The sequence below is a fragment of the Aythya ferina genome (genome assembly GCF_964211825.1).
Source record: "Aythya ferina genome assembly, chromosome: 1".
Taxonomy (NCBI): domain Eukaryota; kingdom Metazoa; phylum Chordata; class Aves; order Anseriformes; family Anatidae; genus Aythya; species Aythya ferina.
Window position 1 is genome coordinate 161,157,725 of NC_140296.1, and position 17,187 is coordinate 161,174,911.

A 17,187-nucleotide genomic window follows, 5' to 3' on the forward strand; every position below is an offset into this window, starting at 1 on the left:
GCCTTAGATTGATGCAGTTCATAAAGACAAACAGATAACTTTAAATGGCTGACTTGTATCAGCCTTCAGCAGACCGTGAGAAGTAAGTTTTGACCTATATCAGGATTAAGACCTAGAGCACTCCACATTAGGGTAAATTAAACTTTTGTCATATCAGCTGGTTCCACTAGAAAATTCAGTTTACAGGCAGAGTCTGGGCATGCTCTTCCACAAAGGAAAATGGGTCATTGTGGAAGAGGAAATTATGCATTTTTCTTTGAAAACTCTTTTTTTTTTTTTTGAAAAGATACAATTCACAAAATTGGCACTGTTGTTATAGCATGATAATCTATGGATATAAATGTGGCAAGGTTTGCTGGGGAGAGAGTATCTTTTATTAGACCTTACAGATTGTTGGGAAAAAAAAAAAAACAGACAGCCTTTCAGATTCAAGAGCTATTCTTCAAGGCTGAAATACAAGCAGTACCTTCAGTCTTAAAGGCAATTGAGCAGTTGGTCTGAGTTTCACTTGATTACATTAAATAGTTAGACTATCTGGGTGAGAAAGTGGTTGGCACCTGTGGAGCAGAAGAGTGGTATGAGCACGGAAAAAGTTGATAAGATTATTAGCTCCTATTGGGGAAAAAGAAAAAAAGACAGGTAATTCATTGCCTGTGAAAGATGAAGGGGCTTGAGGAGGGAATTACAATGTGCCATAAAGTCAATCTCTCTATTTAGTCTGTAATTTTTAGTGTCCAGCAGGGGTGTGCATTTTAGTACCCTCACTCCTCTTCAAAGGTGCTTTTTCATCTCCCTGGAGAGTTAGGCCTGAGTGGTAGCAGATGGAGTAGCTGTTTTGTGAAAAAAGTCTGTCTGCTAACTGGGAGGTTTTGTCCTTTAGTGATGATCTCTGTGAGTTTTTCCAGTGTGAGATTATTGTTATTTTACTCCCATGGAAACTGTGTGAGCATCTGTCTCCCTGATCAGTGCATAATGTTTATTGGGATGTGCTTATGTAGAAGCCAGGGGTGTTGATGCTTCTGTAGTGGTGCATTTACCATGGTGATCATGGAAACGTTGTCAAGTTTCTTGTTTTGCTCAGACACAGTATGCCTCATAGAGTGATTACAATTTTGACTGGAAGTGGTCACTTAGTCCTGAGTCCTGTTTAAGCAAGTATACTGTAAACACTAAATCAAGATTTGCATCTCTGTCTAGCCTAGCAAGTGAAAAAAGTGAAAATCAAAAACATGCAAAGTCAGAAATTCACCACCTCTCTGGGAAGTTTGTTCCACTGTTGCTCTACACTCCTAGTGAATAAGTTATTCCTGATGTCCACTCTGAACCTTCAAAACTATGGTTTGTGGTCTTTGCATATTTTTATACCATCTGCTGCCTAATAGAAGATTTTGTGTCTGTAACTTCCTTTCAACCTGTTGTAGTCTGCTCTTGGATTCTCCCCCTAAATACTCTCTTTACGAAATTAAGCAAGACCAACTCTTTCAATCTTATTTCATTGGTCGTATGCCTCAAGAGCAAGACAGTTATGGTGCACTCCACCAAACCTTTTCCAGTTCTCAGTACCAGTCTGGAATTTAGGGGCTCTAGACTGGATGTAATATTCCAGATGTAGCCCCACAAGCATCAAGCAGAAGAAAATAAAAATTTGCTTTAAACTTCTTGGCATGCTTCTCCTAATGTAGCCTAGAATGCAGTTTGTTTTATTTGTAATGAGAACATACTTTTGGCAAGTACTACCTTAATGTCCACTACAATCACCAGCCCTACGTTTTGGTAGACCTGACACTTTGCCTGTAGGCTCCCAGCCATGGTGGTGAATTTCAGGAGATTCGTTTTAGCCCAGACATTAAATTTCTTAATCTCTGTCTGAACTAAAGGTCTACTGAGTAACTGTAGCCACCACCTTTAGTTTAATATCATCCACTGCTTTTTGAGGATGCATTCTATATCATCATCCAAGTTGATGATGAAGTATCAGCCCTGTTTTCAAGCCCTTGGGCACTCTGTTTGCTACTGGCTGCTGCCTCAACCTTGAGCCTGGTGGTCAGGCTCAGTTTTCAGTTCATCTAACAGTCCATTTGTCCAGACTTCAGTTTCCAGGCAAGAATGATACAAGGGATGGAATGAAAACCCATGGTTGCTACTCTTCTCTCCTCCATGTAGTCAGTTCTTCTGCCACAAAAAAGAACCAGGTTGGCTGAACACAGAATCACAAAAATATTGGAGGGTTTAGGTTGAATGTGAATTCCGAAGGTCACAATAGTCCAAGTTCCTGCCAATAAACAAAACAGGACTGATTTCAAAGCTGAGATTTGGTTGGTTGGAAACTTGTTCAACTGAGTTTTGAATATTTCTGGTGATGAAAATCACCTTTGCTATAGCATATAATTTCACTGGGCACCATCAAGAAGTGTATGTCTCTACCTCCACTACCCATTAGGTAGTAGAAATCAACAATGTGATCTTGTAGCCTTCTCTTTTCCAGGCTGAACAAGCCCTGCTCCTCCAAACCCCAGCTACACTGGTGGCCCTCCCAGTTATGGTTTTGGTTCAGACAGAGTTAATTTTCTTAAAAGAGGCTCAAATAGTGCCAAGTTTTGGATTTTTGATGAAAGTAGTGGTGATTACACATGGATGGTTTCAGTTGTTGCAGAGCAGTGCTCACACAGAGCCAAGGCCATTTCTGTTCCTCGCACTACCCTGCCAGCAAGGGTATGGGGGTGCACCAGGAGCTGGGAGGGGACACAGACAGGACAGCTGGCCCAGGCTGACCACAGGGGTGTCCCACACCGTGTGGCATCATGCTCAGCAATAAAGCTGGGGTAAAGAAGGAGGAAGGGGGGACACTGAGAGTGATGGCATTTGTCTTCCAAAGGAATTGCTCTGCGTGACGAGCCCTGCTTTCTTGGAAGTAGCTGAGCACCTGCCTGCCAATGGGAAGCAGCAAATGGGTTCCTTGGTTTGCTTTGCTTGTGCACGGCTTTTGCTTTACCCACTAAGCTGTCCTTATCTCAACCTGTGAGTTCTCACACTTTTACCTCACTGATTCTCTCTCCCATCCCACCTGGGGAGAGTGAGTGAGCGACTGTGAGACACTTAGCTGCTTGCCGGGGTGAAACTGCAATGCCCTCCAAGACTTGCTTCAGAATGTCAGTATTTTCTTCATGCTGGGTCCGTACAGGAGAAATGGGGTGGCCAAACTGGTGCTCCAGATGTGGTTTCATAAGGGTCAAATTGTAGTGGGTTTATGTGGCAAGGTTTTGGTAGCAGGGGGCCATAAGGGCAACTTGTGTGAGAAGAGTCTAGAAGCTGCCCCATGTTAGGTAAGGGCCCCACTGCTGACCAGAGCCAAGCCAATAAGAGATGTTGCTTGTGCCTCTGTGAGAACATATTTCAGAAAGGGGAAAAAAAAAATAAAAAAATAAAGCACGCTGCCATACACAGCAGCTGGGAGAGTGAGAGGAGTGAGAAACAGATTTGCAGGCACCAAGGTCAGTGAAGAAGGAGGGGGAGAGGTGCTCCAGGTGCCATAGCAGAAGTCCCCTGCGGCCTGTGGTGAGAACCGTGGTGAAGCAGGATGTCCCCATGCAGCCCATGGAGTGCCACGGTGGAGCAGGGTTCCATGCTGCAGCCCATGGAGGAGACCACGGTGGAGCAGGTGGCCCTGCACCGACGGAGGCTGCCGCCTGTGGAAGACCCCTGCTGGAGCAGATTCTGGGCCGGACCTGTAGCCCATGGAGAGGAGACCACGCAGGAGCAGGTGACCTGGCAGGAGCTGCTGCCTGTGGGGGACCCAAGTTGGAGCAGTTTTCTCCTGAGGGATGGACCCCGTGGTATGGACCCATATCTGGAGCAGTTCTGGAAGAGCTGCTGCCTGTGGGAAGCCCACGCCGGATCAGTTCATTAAGGACTGCATCCCGTGGGTGGGACCCCACAGCACAGGGGACGAGGGTGACCGAGAAGGAGCAGCAGAGAAGCGCTGTAGACTGACCATAACCCCCATTCCCCCGTTCCCCTGCACCGCTCAGGGGGAAGAGGTGGAAGAGGGTGGATGGAGGGGAAGGTGCTTTTGGTTTCTTTCCTTTGTTTCTCACTTCCCTAGCTTGTTAGTAATAAGTAATGAATCTTATTATCTCCCTATGTTGAGTCTGTTTTGCCCGTTACAATAATTACCGCGTGATCTGCTTGTCCTCATCTAAAACTTTGAGCCCTTTTCATCGTATTTTCTCCCCGTTCCTCTTTGAGGAGAGGGAGTGAGAGAGTGGCTGTGGTGGAGCTCGGCTGCCCACTTGAGCGGAACCATGACACATGGTACAGACCCATATCTGGAGCAGTTCTTGAAGAGCTGCTGCCTGTGGGCAGCCCACACAGGATCAGTTCAGCAAGGACTGCATCTCATGGGAGGGATCCCATGGCACAGGGGACAAGAGTGACTGAGAAGGAGCGGCAGTGAAGAAGCACTATAGACTGACCACAACCCTCATTCCCCCATTCCCCTGTGCCACTTGGGAGGAGGAGGTGGAAGAGGGTGGATAGGGGGAAGGCGCTTTTGGTTTCTTTTCTTTGTATCTCATTTCTCTAGCTTGTTAGTAATAGGCAATAAATCTTACTGTCTCCCTATGCTGAGTCTGTTTTGCCCATGACAATACCTGTTGAGCGATCTCCCCGTCCTTGTCTCAACCCTGGAGCCCTTTGCATCATATTTTCTCCCCTTGCCTGTTTAGAAGGGGGAGTGAGAGAGCAGTTGTGGTGAAGCTTGGCTGCCCACCCAAGTAAAACCACCACACAAATAGAGGGAAATAACCACCACCCTGTCTCAATCTGCTGGCTGTGATCTTTTAATGGAGCCCAGTACTCAGTTACCCTGCACTTCTACAAATATGATTTACTTCATTAAATCTGTTGATTGTTCCAGGTCACAACCTGTCCTTCATGAGTTTAGAAATAGATGTGCTCTGTTAGTTTTCAAAGTACTGAAGTGGGGCTAACCAGCCTACAGCTCTGTAAATCCAATAAAATTGTGTGTAACATCAGCCTTTTCTCAGTTATCAGCAAGCCCTCAAATGCTATGATTTTTCACAATTGACAGTGGCCTCAGAAGCATATCAGCACCTTCTTTCAGCACCTGCTGAGGAGCCCCATCTAGCCCCATGGACTGCAATACATCCACCCACCTTCCCTATATAGTCCCAAACTGTTGTTTCCCCACAGAGTTGTTCTCATTCCCAAATTGCACCAGTGTGTGCAGAGATCTGAGAGCAGGTTTTCTCTGAGACAAAAAGTCATTGAGTGCTTCAGGCTTTTCCACCACTAGGTTCTCTCCCATTCAGAAATAGAAGTGCATTTTATCTGAGCTTCCTTTTACTTCTGTCATGCTTGTAAAATCACATCTTGTTACCTTTTATGTTTCTTCTCCAGTTTTAGCTCCAACTGGGCTTTGGTCTTTCTGGTTTTGTCCCTACATGTCTGAGCAATACTTTTATACTTCTCCTTTGTTGACTGCCCTTGTTTCCACTTGTTATGTGCTTGGCATTTTAGTTCATTAAGAAGCTTCTTGCTTAGCCAAGTGGGCCTCCTGCCAAAATTCCCAGTCTTCCTGAACAATGGACTGAACAAGTGGTGCATGTTGATCTCCAGGAAACTTACTTTTGGCAATGAACTTAGTGAGACTGGGGGAGGGAAAGTTATGGGAAATTGTTTTCCAAGGAAGGATTCTAACTTTCCTTCCCTATGGAGGATATTTCAGTATTTCAAGGTTGCAGTGTTAGCCAATTAGTTGCACACAACTGTTGTGATGCTTTAAATGGAAGGGAGTTTGTATTTGGTATCGTAGTGTTTTTTTTTAAAGGTGGGATCTATTTTAGCAAAGGAATTCCCTTACATTGATCTCGTTTTATTAGCTGTGAGGGTAATTGCATAGTTGTAAGATTTTCCTCAAAGCTAATACACCCTATGCTTCAGGGTCTAAGTGCATACCTCAGCCCTGTTTTGTTTTAAATGATTAATTTTGGTGATTAGATGATCACAGTGGTAGGTGTGCTGGTCTTGGTTCTGGGTGTATTCTATCCATTTCTTATGTTGCGGGCTGTGACTAGGAAATTAGGGTTTGTACAGAAAGTGATTAATAAAGCTGTGGTAGAAATCAATTGGGATTCTAGGTTTTCAGTCCAGAAAATTTATAATCTCTTTTTCATGGTGACTCCTACAGCATATTGTGGGGGTATATTGTTTTCCCAGCTGTGACAATGCTTGAGGAATGTGTTTGTTATTGAAGGCAAAGTTTTGGGTGCTAATGGTAAAATGTGTGAGACAGTCTTTGTTTCAAGGTGCTCTTTCTATCCTACAAATGCTTGTTTTCTAGCCTAAGATCCTTCTTTGCTCTGAAAGTACCTACTGCCTTTTTTTCACTGCTAAATATAAACATAAAATTCAGAGCAATTGTTCTCTACTCATATTCAGCTTTGAAGAGCATCACTTGTCTTTCAAATTTAATAAAAGATATATCTGTTTTTCTCTTCCAGCTATACCAGTTGATCTAGTAAAATGTATTACTTCTCTACAATCCTCTTCTCCCTCTAATTCAGACAACATAATGGACTGGATTTGAATAGCTACTCAAATCTGCTTTTTCATCTGTGTCTCCTCTCATTTAGCCACTTGCAGAGCAAGAATCATAAAATCATAGAATCAGAGAACCATTAAGGTTGGGGAATTTCTGGAGATCATCTATTCCAGTTATTTACTCTAAGGAGAGCTAACTCATTTCCGGTTGCACTTATCTATTCTAAACTTCATGAGGTTCCCCTCAGTCCATTTCTCCAGTCTGTCCATGCCTCTGAGTGGCAGCCCCACACTCCAATCATCTTCTTTCTCCACTTTTGTTGTCATCCAAAAACTTGCTGAGGGTGCACTCCATCCTTGGAGATCAAATAGCTGTCCTGGGCCTCTTTGCCCTATGGAAAAAAAATAAAAATAAAAAAATACTAGATGTACAGGAGAAAGTTAAATTATTAACTTTAGTTGGTGGGATTCCAAGGGTAAGGAAGAGGCTTGACCAGTAAGGTTAGAGTCAAGAAAGAAAATATCAGAGGGGACTTTTGTGAAGAATCTTTTTTTCTGGCTTCTAAATCTGAGAAATGCAGGCATCAAGCAAGAAAGACATAATATGAAGTACTTTATTTTTCTTTTCAATTTACTTTGATCAAAATACTATTAATTATCTCCACTAATAGAAACCCTCTTTCTACAAAAAGGCACAGTATGGAACTGACTATCAACCTAGAAGCCAAAAAGGATTCTCTTCAGAAGAATATTTTCCAATTAAGACATCCTCAGTTGAAAAACATATTCTATAAAACATTTTATTTATTTATTTATTTATTTTTATAGACAGCTATACTGTTCTCTTACTTAAGCAGGTTTTTTCTGAAAAGTTTGCTCTGAGACCAGTTTTATTTGCCCTTGAAGTTTTCTTTCCCTTCTGTTTACACACAGGTTTTACATTTTGAGTCTCAGTAGCTTGTGAAGATCTTTAAAACATAATCTAGTTTTGCAACTAAAATAATATTCATGCCATTATACAAAAGACTTGATTTTTGCACAGTGAATTTGCTTCAAATCAAATAATAGTATTTAAATAACTGATAAAAGTTAAAATTGGAAAAATATCTTTAAAAATCCATTCTGAGAATGCTTGTATCTTTGGCTAAATCTAAGCAGAATTGAGTCAACCCCCAACCCTTCTGTGAAGCCATTCGACACACTTTGTCCAGGTGCAGGTTGAAGAATTGTGAAAGTAGTCCCTGAGACAATTCACAAGATAACAATGTAGGTCTCTCACTGCATGCACACATTAAAGTGTGCTTTTTCTTGACGAAGTGAGAATGGTTTTCTGTTATAAACCAAGCTACTTCTATTTACATTGTTTACCAACCTGTAAACTCTAACCCTGTCACTGGGACTGGGGGGGTGTTACTTTATAATTCAGCGTGCCTTCTAATTTGAATGCACCTTCACTTTAAAGTAAACGCTGTAAGAGAATTTCAGCTCAGGCAAATAAATAGCCAAAATAGAAACCTGTGTCATGGGTCTGAGGTTTATTATAGCCCATTTAGCATAAATATATATCCTTGGTATAGCAAGAGCCTGGGTTTTCTTTCAGTCTACATTATCAGTATATTTTTACCTCCGCTTGAAGTTTTTACCTTTGTTTTTACCTCCACAAGAAGTGGCCTTCTTGTCCACTTGACTTGTCCTTTTCTGACTGCTGAACTCCTCTTGACTGAGGGCTGCATGAATCTTCCCAGTCACGAACCAAGGGAGCTGTAGCTAGAAAGGGATGTCCTCTCTCTCACTTGATGTTAAAACACAAAATTATTTCCCCTCATTGCACCTATGCTGCTCAGCAGCAAAGTAGAAACCTTTCATTATGTCTTTCAAGCCTAAGCAAGCAGCGGTCTGCTGGCAAGAAATTTAAGCTCAGACTTCAATGACTATTTCCTGGTTGGGTTGGCTGCCAATACTATAACAAAGACAAAAACTTTGAAGAGAACAGGCCAGATGGCATAGAGGCTTGCAGACCTCTGATATAATGCTGGTCATAACTGATGTACTGACGCCAAAATGTTGTGTCTTAATTGTCCTATGTGGCTACCTTGCAGAGAGAATATATGTCCAGTTCCGGACCTTGATGGGAACCAGAAATGAAAGTAATGTCTCTCCTGAACCAGAAGCCATCTGGCTTCATTTTTCATTCTGCAATAAACATCTCAGTGCCCATCACCCTGTCTGGAGGAGTGACTTGGTCCCATTAAAGGGTGTTCAAGCATGCAAGATACAGCTGATACCAGCTGAAAAATCCCTGAAATCAGATAATCACTTGACTTTATGGCTATGGTATATTCAAACCTTGCTACGAGATTTTTGGATTGTGCTGCTTCACGTCATCCAATCACCTTTGTCTTGCAAGCCTCAGCCTGCTCATCTGCATCAGTGCAGGTAGGTCAGTGTGGATGCTGACAACATCATTCAGCATTTCAGCCATTCCTTCGAGGTACATGAGAGCCTCACAGGTGAGCATGCTGCAGACCACTTGTGGACAGGACAAACGGAAGGTCCTTTCTAGCTGTGATGTAAGTGCTTCTGGGACAGACATCAGACTTGTTGGCAGCCCACATGCCTTGCAGCATGGATACAAATGAGGTGCCTGGAGGCACTGCAGGGTACGCAAGAAGAATATGAATGGTTGTCTTCGATGTGCTGCACTAATCAAAAGCAATCTCAAAGGTTGCCTTTGTGATCACACATCAAAAAGCAATGTCCCAAAGAACTACGACATACCTGAGGGTACCAAAAAGCTACCAGTAACTCCATTTTAAGTTACCTGAGTGCTGAAGCAAAGGCTTCCTAATGTATTTGAAACTATCACGTGTCAAAAGAAATAAATCTCCACTTCAGGTCCATTTGAAGTGCATCTGAAATAATTCAGCATTACCCCTCAGGAAGGCCCCAGTAGTTTAGCTGTGGTCTAAGCACTCCTGGCTCACTGGGACTGCAGTGAGTCCAATTCAGCTGCGTCCACCTTTGATGTAGTGGTTGGTGCTGGGCATCTCTAGGTCTGGAGCACAGGAGGCCTCTCATGCAGGAGCTCAGGCTGTGTACTACTCCCCTGGAGAGATGCTCTTCGGAAGACATCAGGAGCAACCTCTGCTTCCATTTGGCCAAAAAAAGTCTCCAGCAGCTTCTCTTGGGGTTGTGCACACAAGACTGATTCATCCTGTCTAGTGCTCCTTGTCTCCTCCATCCTTCTCCAGCCATCATTGCTTCTCAATTCTTTCTCTGCTTCGTGTGCAGTTTGCAGAATGGGAGGCTGCAAACTCCTCTCACAGTACAGATGAAGCATGAACTAATGGTATTTTCAGTGCTTTGTTACTCAGGACAGCTAAACTATTCCTTACAACTGTCCTGAATCAAGGCCAGAGGACCCATATTATACTATCAAGCAATGACAATTCTCTCACTTTCTCACTTTTGTTTAAAATAAAGTAATATATGTAAATGGATGGGGGAAAAAATGTCCCTACAGTGTAAGACTGCACAGTTAAATTCCCCAGAAAGGGAGAATTTAACTTTCCATATTGACTGCACCTTGCTACAGATATATACAGATATCTATACTATATCTATATATACTATATCTGCTTTTTCTGGTTCTCAATGAATATATTGAGTAACAACTACAATACTTTATTAAAATTTCTTGTGCAGTAGTGCATTACAGCTCACCATGATATTGCTTGCCTACCTGCAACTGTGGTACAGAACATATCAAAATGGTGTGGCAATCAAAAGCGATTATAAATGTGGCAGTCTCACTACCAGACTATTTAATCTTATATTCTGCTTATATTTGTGCTCCTCTTTAAGAAGCTTATGATATATTCAACCCATAGTGCATAGATCGCTGTGCTTTTCTGGTTAAATTAAAGGAAACAAGTGGAATTCATTTCTATCTATAAATTAATATACAAGATAAATCAGAAAGTAGGATAACTCTGTATGTTAATTATTTTGTAGATACAACAAACAAAAACATCTTGAAAAACCTGTCTAAAATTCTGCATGTTTTCCTCAAAAAAAAAAAAAAAAAAAAAAAAAAAGCAGAAAATAATTTAAATTTCTCTCTCACAAAAAAAAAAAAAAATAAAAGGAAAAAATAAAAATAGTAATAATAAAAAAAAGCTTGTCATTTATAGTTGTGTACTTATCCAATTTTCTCCACCTTGGCTCTGTCTTTCTTTCTTTGTCTGACATGACTAACACTTTGAACATTGATAAAACAATATCTCCTAGAAAATCCTTTTAATTGTTCCACAGGTAATGTAAACAGATGCCAGATTCTGAGATCTTTTACTTGTTGGGTTTTTTTTACTAATTTGGTTTCTTTCAAATAGGATTTAAAAAAAAAGAAAAAAAAGGGGGGGGGGCAGAATATATTAATGGTAGAAATCCAAAACTGCTTCTCAAGCTTGTCTGTCATTCTGGGCAAGAGATAATTGCTTTCTACATATATTTTAAAAAGTACTACAAAGTGACAGCAACTAGAAGCATAGAAAAACTACCTTAAAATGCACAAATTAAAACAAACAAGATGCCAGAGGCACTCTTAGGGAAAGAATGAAGTACTGTCCTCCAGGCTCAGCTCTTTCAGATGCTCTCAAAGAATGCTAGGGGAAAATGTTGACCTGTCAAAGTAACTGATTTACAAACTCATTCCTATAAAATGACTGTCATTATTCTTGCAGGCTAAAAAACTAGACCAAGCTAGGGCCACAGAGCCAAAAATCCAGTACAGATGTATTTCCATAATCACAGCCAGAAAAACCCTGCAGTTTGGAATATCTACCTTAGTTCTGTAAAGTACTAGTCTACATTTAACATAGGTATCATGTATGTGTTAAAAAAATGGTACTGCAGAAATATGCTTTTTATGTAAAGAAACTGCAGGCAGGACTTGGAGATAAGGGTAAACATTTGGATTATTTTGTGTTCTTTCACATTTATTTCATTTGCACTTTCTCTCCCATTCTCCATCTCAACACTACAAATAAGTGTAGTCATTAAAACTATTTTGGTATGGTTTGTACAGTTTTTTTCTCCCCTCTATAATCTTCATGTCTCACAGACAATGCCTGAATCTCAAGGCTTTCCTCTCAACTGCATAATTTAAAGAAAAAGAAAGTACTTCAGTGTTGCTTTATAATATGTGGTTTAATCCACTGCCATCCATTTGGTCTTGGGAAAAAATTATCATATTATCTACTGTAAAACATATGAAGCAAACAGTAATGATAACAGCAAAAATAAATAAATAAATAAAATAAATATTAATAATAATAATAAAACACAAATCAAATATTTCTCTGTGGTCTTAAAAAAAAAAAATCAGAATCAAGAGCTTCTCCTCAAGCTTCACCAGAGACTCCAGAGACTTTTTCTTGGAGTTATTCCTGTAGCCTATCCCAGTTTATGGTTTCAGGTCTTTCATACAACACAGCTATTTGTGTTGCTTCTGATCCTGCTGATTTCTTATTAGCGCACCTGCAGATCTTTAAATCTGCCATCACAAAGGCCAAATGAGAAACTGATTGCTTTGCAAATTTGAAGTAGATTCTTATTTTAAGTGCCTAAAATGCAGATGGGTATCTAGCGGGATTTTCAAATACACATCATCACCTAACTCCCATTGCTTTTATCATTTCTTTTGCATTTTCAGAAGATAGTTTTATCTGTCTGGCAGGCCTTCAAGGTCAAGCTGATACACAAATTAAAAACACTGGGGGAAATTAAAATTCATTTCTGCAAAGCTGATAATATTTGAACTTTGCAGCTTCTATTTACGTAGCTAAAAATGGAAATGCCCTACTTCTATTAAGCCATATTGTTTACCTAAGAAATATTCTGTAAATTTTGATTTTAAAATAAATTCAATTTTTCTTACAGTTTCTCAGAATATCCAAGTTCCTGCAGAGCTGCTATGTTGTTCATCCAAACTCAAAACCCACAGAGAGTATAAGTAAACAACTAATCAGAATTGTGCTTACTAAACCAATAGAAGTCATCTGAGTCATCTGTCTACAGATGACAATGAATTGATTGGAGTGTTGCATTTTCACATATATCATTAGAAGCCAGGATATGAGCCTACAATCTGAAAATGCATATATATGTACCTGGAACTTTGTACAACCAAAATGAATCTATGAATAAATTTGTGCAGATCAGAGTCATATAAAATGCACAGATTTTGTGAAGGAATATAATTCTAATTTGTACTGTATCTCTAGGCTACTGAAGTGGGAAGAAAGCTGAAAGCAATTTGGATCAGCAGCACTTTCCAACAAGTAGTCCTCTCTTTGTAGTAATGTCAAGATGGTACCTGGTACACCCCAGTACTTAACTAATGAATATGAACCACACCATTTAATTTTGTATAGAACCCCTGAACCACTGAATTAGGTCCTGGGCACAGTTTCAGCTGTGAGGTCCTTCCTTCCACTCTTCTGAGTGCCACCTCCTTTTTCTTCTCCAGCCTCTCAGTGAGGAAACACAGTTGAGCTTGGCAGTAATTGAGCACCAAATGAAGATTAATAAAACCAAGCATAAAATATTAGTTCAACTGAACAAAGAGATCCGATTGCACTCTTGCTTTCAGACACACCAAGCATTCATGACCCTGCAATAATTAAGCCTGAAATTATTATATATATAAGAATAAATATATATATATATATATATATATTTTTTTTTCCTCTGGAAATGAAACTTCTGCAAATACACTGCATCTGGGCCTTCAAAGATATTTCCTCCTCTGTTTCCAGACAACACCAAACATGGGCCAGAATGAATGATACTTAACAGAGAGACAGTGGTGTTGAAATGTTTATCTCCATTAAGAGGAAAGACTCCACTTTTGCACCTCTGGACAGGTGAACCTGCTTTTTGCCATGGAAAAGGGCAATCCTCTGCTTGTGGCTCCTTCCCTGGCTCTCTACCAGCATCCTGTCAGGACAGAGATTACTTGGAAACCTCTTCTTTCCAGTAGGTTTGGATCACCAGTAGATAAGGAGAAAGATTTTCATCAGACCTACTATGGGAAGTTTCCTATCATTTGAAAATTTTATATTCTGGAAATTCTGAACATGTGAAAAGATCAGCATTAGACTATTTTCTGCCAAGAGAATGTAAGCAAACAATTTAGAAAGGATAGAAAATATTACTACATAAGGCACATTTTTCTTAGGCCTCCAGGAGCATGATGTTATTTCAAACATGGTATTGCAAAATAACTATATGGAAGCTCATTCCTAATATTTCTTTTGCCTCTCAGCTTGACTGCTCCTTGCATCATCCTTCAGCTTTCTTGCACCGTCACAAGACGGAGTGTAGCAAATTACATCCACCAACAGACAGTCAACTCCAGATGCTAACAGCTACTAATTAGTAAGGGAGAAAGGGAGAATGCTGTTTTGCTACCTGTTGCCATAGCATTTAATAGACTCTGTTCTCCCAAACCCCACAGTTTTCCAACCCTCCTGCTCCCCAGGTGCCATTAGTGGAGAATAATGGTTCCCAAGCTGAGGTCTGCAGATCACAGATGGGCTGCAAAGCCACACTTTGAAAGGCTTCCTAATTGGTAGCTCATACGTGTGTTCCTGGCTGCTGCAGAGTATTAATGCTGCCTCCCTGGCTAGGTGAAAGCAGGTGTATTCTCCAGCATGAGGAAGGCCCACAGAAGGTCCAGCTGCTGCTTATTGGTCTGGGGAACTAACAGCAGAGGATTTCATAGATGAATTTCTTGTTGAACAGTAGTAAATTGCTTCAATAATAAAGTTGTGTCTAGAGACAGTACTTCAAAGCTTACCAGGTTCCCGCTAGAAACTTTCAATACTATGAAACGACAACAAAATATTTATGCCATCACATACTTTTAAAACATGCTTACAACATTTCTGAAATGTGCAACTACTGTTTGGTTTTGAGTTTTGTTTTTTACTTTGTGTCTGTGTTTGCTCGACATCCATTCATACCCAGAGAAAGTGATATTTATTTGAAAGAAGCTTATTGTTGAAAGTCAGAGTAAATCTATCAGATGTTGAGGCATCAAGACAGAGAGAAAAGAGGTAGCTATTACTGCTGCCCACAGTGTCCAATGACACTGTGAAATCTTTCTTCTATAGAAGTGGTTTATGTAGAAAAGATTTATTCATTTATGTATTAGGAAATTCAAAGACTGGCCTGTGTTCTATATTTATTCACTGACATTGGTCCCTGGTACTGTTTTCTATCCAGAAGAGGGAACATACCTGTTTCCAAATGCTTATCTTAATTGCATTTGCACAGTACAGGAATTTTGTGAGAAGTACTAGTCACAAATAAAAAAACACATAAAAAGACCAGCAAATCCTTAAAAACTCTTATCACCAGCAAAAAAAAATGGACAGCAGGTAACTTTATTTTAATAAACCGATTTCATTATTCTGAAGACATGTCTATTTAAACACTATTCCTATAAGTGGAGTGCATTATATTCATCACTTTGAATGAAGTAATTTGCCCCTCTAATTTTTGAATGCACCAAATATCTAACTTTTCAGACTGTATTTTTGTATTCCTGTGAGCAGGTAAAATGCTGCACCACTTGAAAAGACTATTTAAAATAGATGCTGTAGCACAGAATGGTGTCATCCCCCAAAATCCTGCACAAATTTTCCTTCTGTCTTAAGTGGGTAATTACAGCAAGAAATGGCCTTCCTCCTCCAGCCTACAACGCAATCTGGATGTTTAACTGAAGCTTTTCCTGTCAGAATAGGCACAGTGGTGTTCTTGGCAGTCACATCAGAGGATGGAGGGATTTCTGTCATTTCCCATCCACTCTCTACGCTGCTTTCATGTCTCTTGTTCCTACTTTGTTGCATGATAATTTAACCCAACTGCTATTTGTCTTACTGTAACTATTCCTTCATTCTCTATTTCTTTTTCCTTCCTCCTGTTCCTCTTTACCTTTAGCTTCCTGTCCTTAATCTGCTCACCTTCTCGTGTTTTATCATAAATTGGTGGGCTCTGGGGTGTTCAGACTCCTCTCATGCCATCTGTGGCTTCTCTGCTCTCTCGGTGCATGTCCAATGACACATTACTCTCTCAGCCATGTGTCATTGAAGGGACAAATGGTCACTAATTGTTGTGGTGCTGAGGCACGCAAGCACAGGAATTAAAACTTTGTTACACTGATTTTAAGAGTCAGCTGATTACACACCCCTGCTTGCCTTCCCCCAAACTCAGACCCAGGTGTGATCTGTGATATTTTGGTGTTTTGCTGTTTTTTCTTTGATCAGCTAGGTTTGCTGAAAAGATTAGCAGAATCCAAGAAAGCTGCTCAGGAAGAAAAGACACTGATCTTACCTGCCTAAACAACTGAATCAAGAAGGAAACACTGGAGTATCATGAGATGCTGAGGCTATCACAAGTACAAATAAGCCCTGCTTATCAAAGCAATGAAATCCATTAAACAAAATTTTAGTCCATAGCTTTTCTCTGTGTTTAAAATCTCTAATAAACATTATGGCTATGCTGATGAGCTGTCAAGAGAGAAGGAAGCAGTGTCAAATTCAGATTATCTCCCCAAATTCTTGTCTGTAGGGAAGATTCTCAGGCCTACGACAATGACCACTCTGCACTTCCTCAGCCAGCATCCCAGACCCAGTATTGGGACAAAGCATCAGAATATAGGGAAAAAGATAATCTCCATCTCTTTCAAATACCAGATGTCTGTATTCCTGCTGAAGAGCACTGGTGCAAAATGCCCCATGGGCTCCGTTCTGGCTTACATCCCCAGTCAGAAGCAATAAAATCCACCTGGAAACATCTATCAAGTCAGAAGATTAAAACTTTTTACCAAATATCTTCATGTAGCAACCAGGAACTTAATCTCTTGGAGACTTTCCTTTCAGTGAAGCAACTCCTGCTACTGCTCCCATTGGATGGATGCTGCAGATGCTGTCAGGCAGTCGTGAGTCATCCAGTGTCTCTGGGCATTGCCCTTCTTGTGCCAGGAGCTCCCATTGCATGCAGCAGTTTAAATGCAGGGGCCAGCCTTGCATGGCAGTTATAGAGCTGCCATCCCACCCCCTGCAGTTGGCATTAAAAAGAAGATAAACATCCAAAGTTGAGGGAAAAATAATTTCTGTAACATTGTGAGCAGATATAATAGTTACACTGAGGAACCAGAATCAAGTCCCGTTGTAAAAAGAGGAGAAAACTTTTCATCATCTGCTGAGGCAAAGGGATCATTTTCTGCTGTTTCTCTTTTTATGTTTTTTTTTCTTATCCTGAATATATGAGCTCAGTTTTCAATTAAAACATTTCACTTATTTCTGCTCACTACTTAGAAATAAAAGGAATGTGTTGTATCGATTAAAAAAAAAAAAAAGAGAGAGAGAGAGAGAGAGAAGGAAATGCTTGACAAGCACAGGACTGTCAAAATTAGTTCATTAGGCTCCATTCAAATGATGTTTCTTGCTATGCTAAGCAACCAAAGTGGTTTAAGGCTTTTGAAATATAATTGTTAATTGTTTGCTTTTTTTTTTTTTTCCCTCCTTCTGATACATTTTTCTTTGATAGTTTGGGAAC

At 40.4% G+C, this 17,187-nt stretch overlaps 1 long non-coding RNA gene across 1 annotated transcript; it reads right to left on the bottom strand.

The window, feature by feature from the left end:
* Positions 1-4,814: 4,814 nt before the first annotated feature.
* LOC311424799 lies at positions 4,815-16,545 on the bottom strand. Its single transcript, XR_014686198.1, has 2 exons — positions 16,454-16,545; positions 4,815-6,953 (listed from the first exon to the last, which is right to left on the bottom strand). It is a non-coding gene; the product is annotated as an uncharacterized lncRNA (long non-coding RNA).
* Positions 16,546-17,187: the final 642 nt, after the last annotated feature.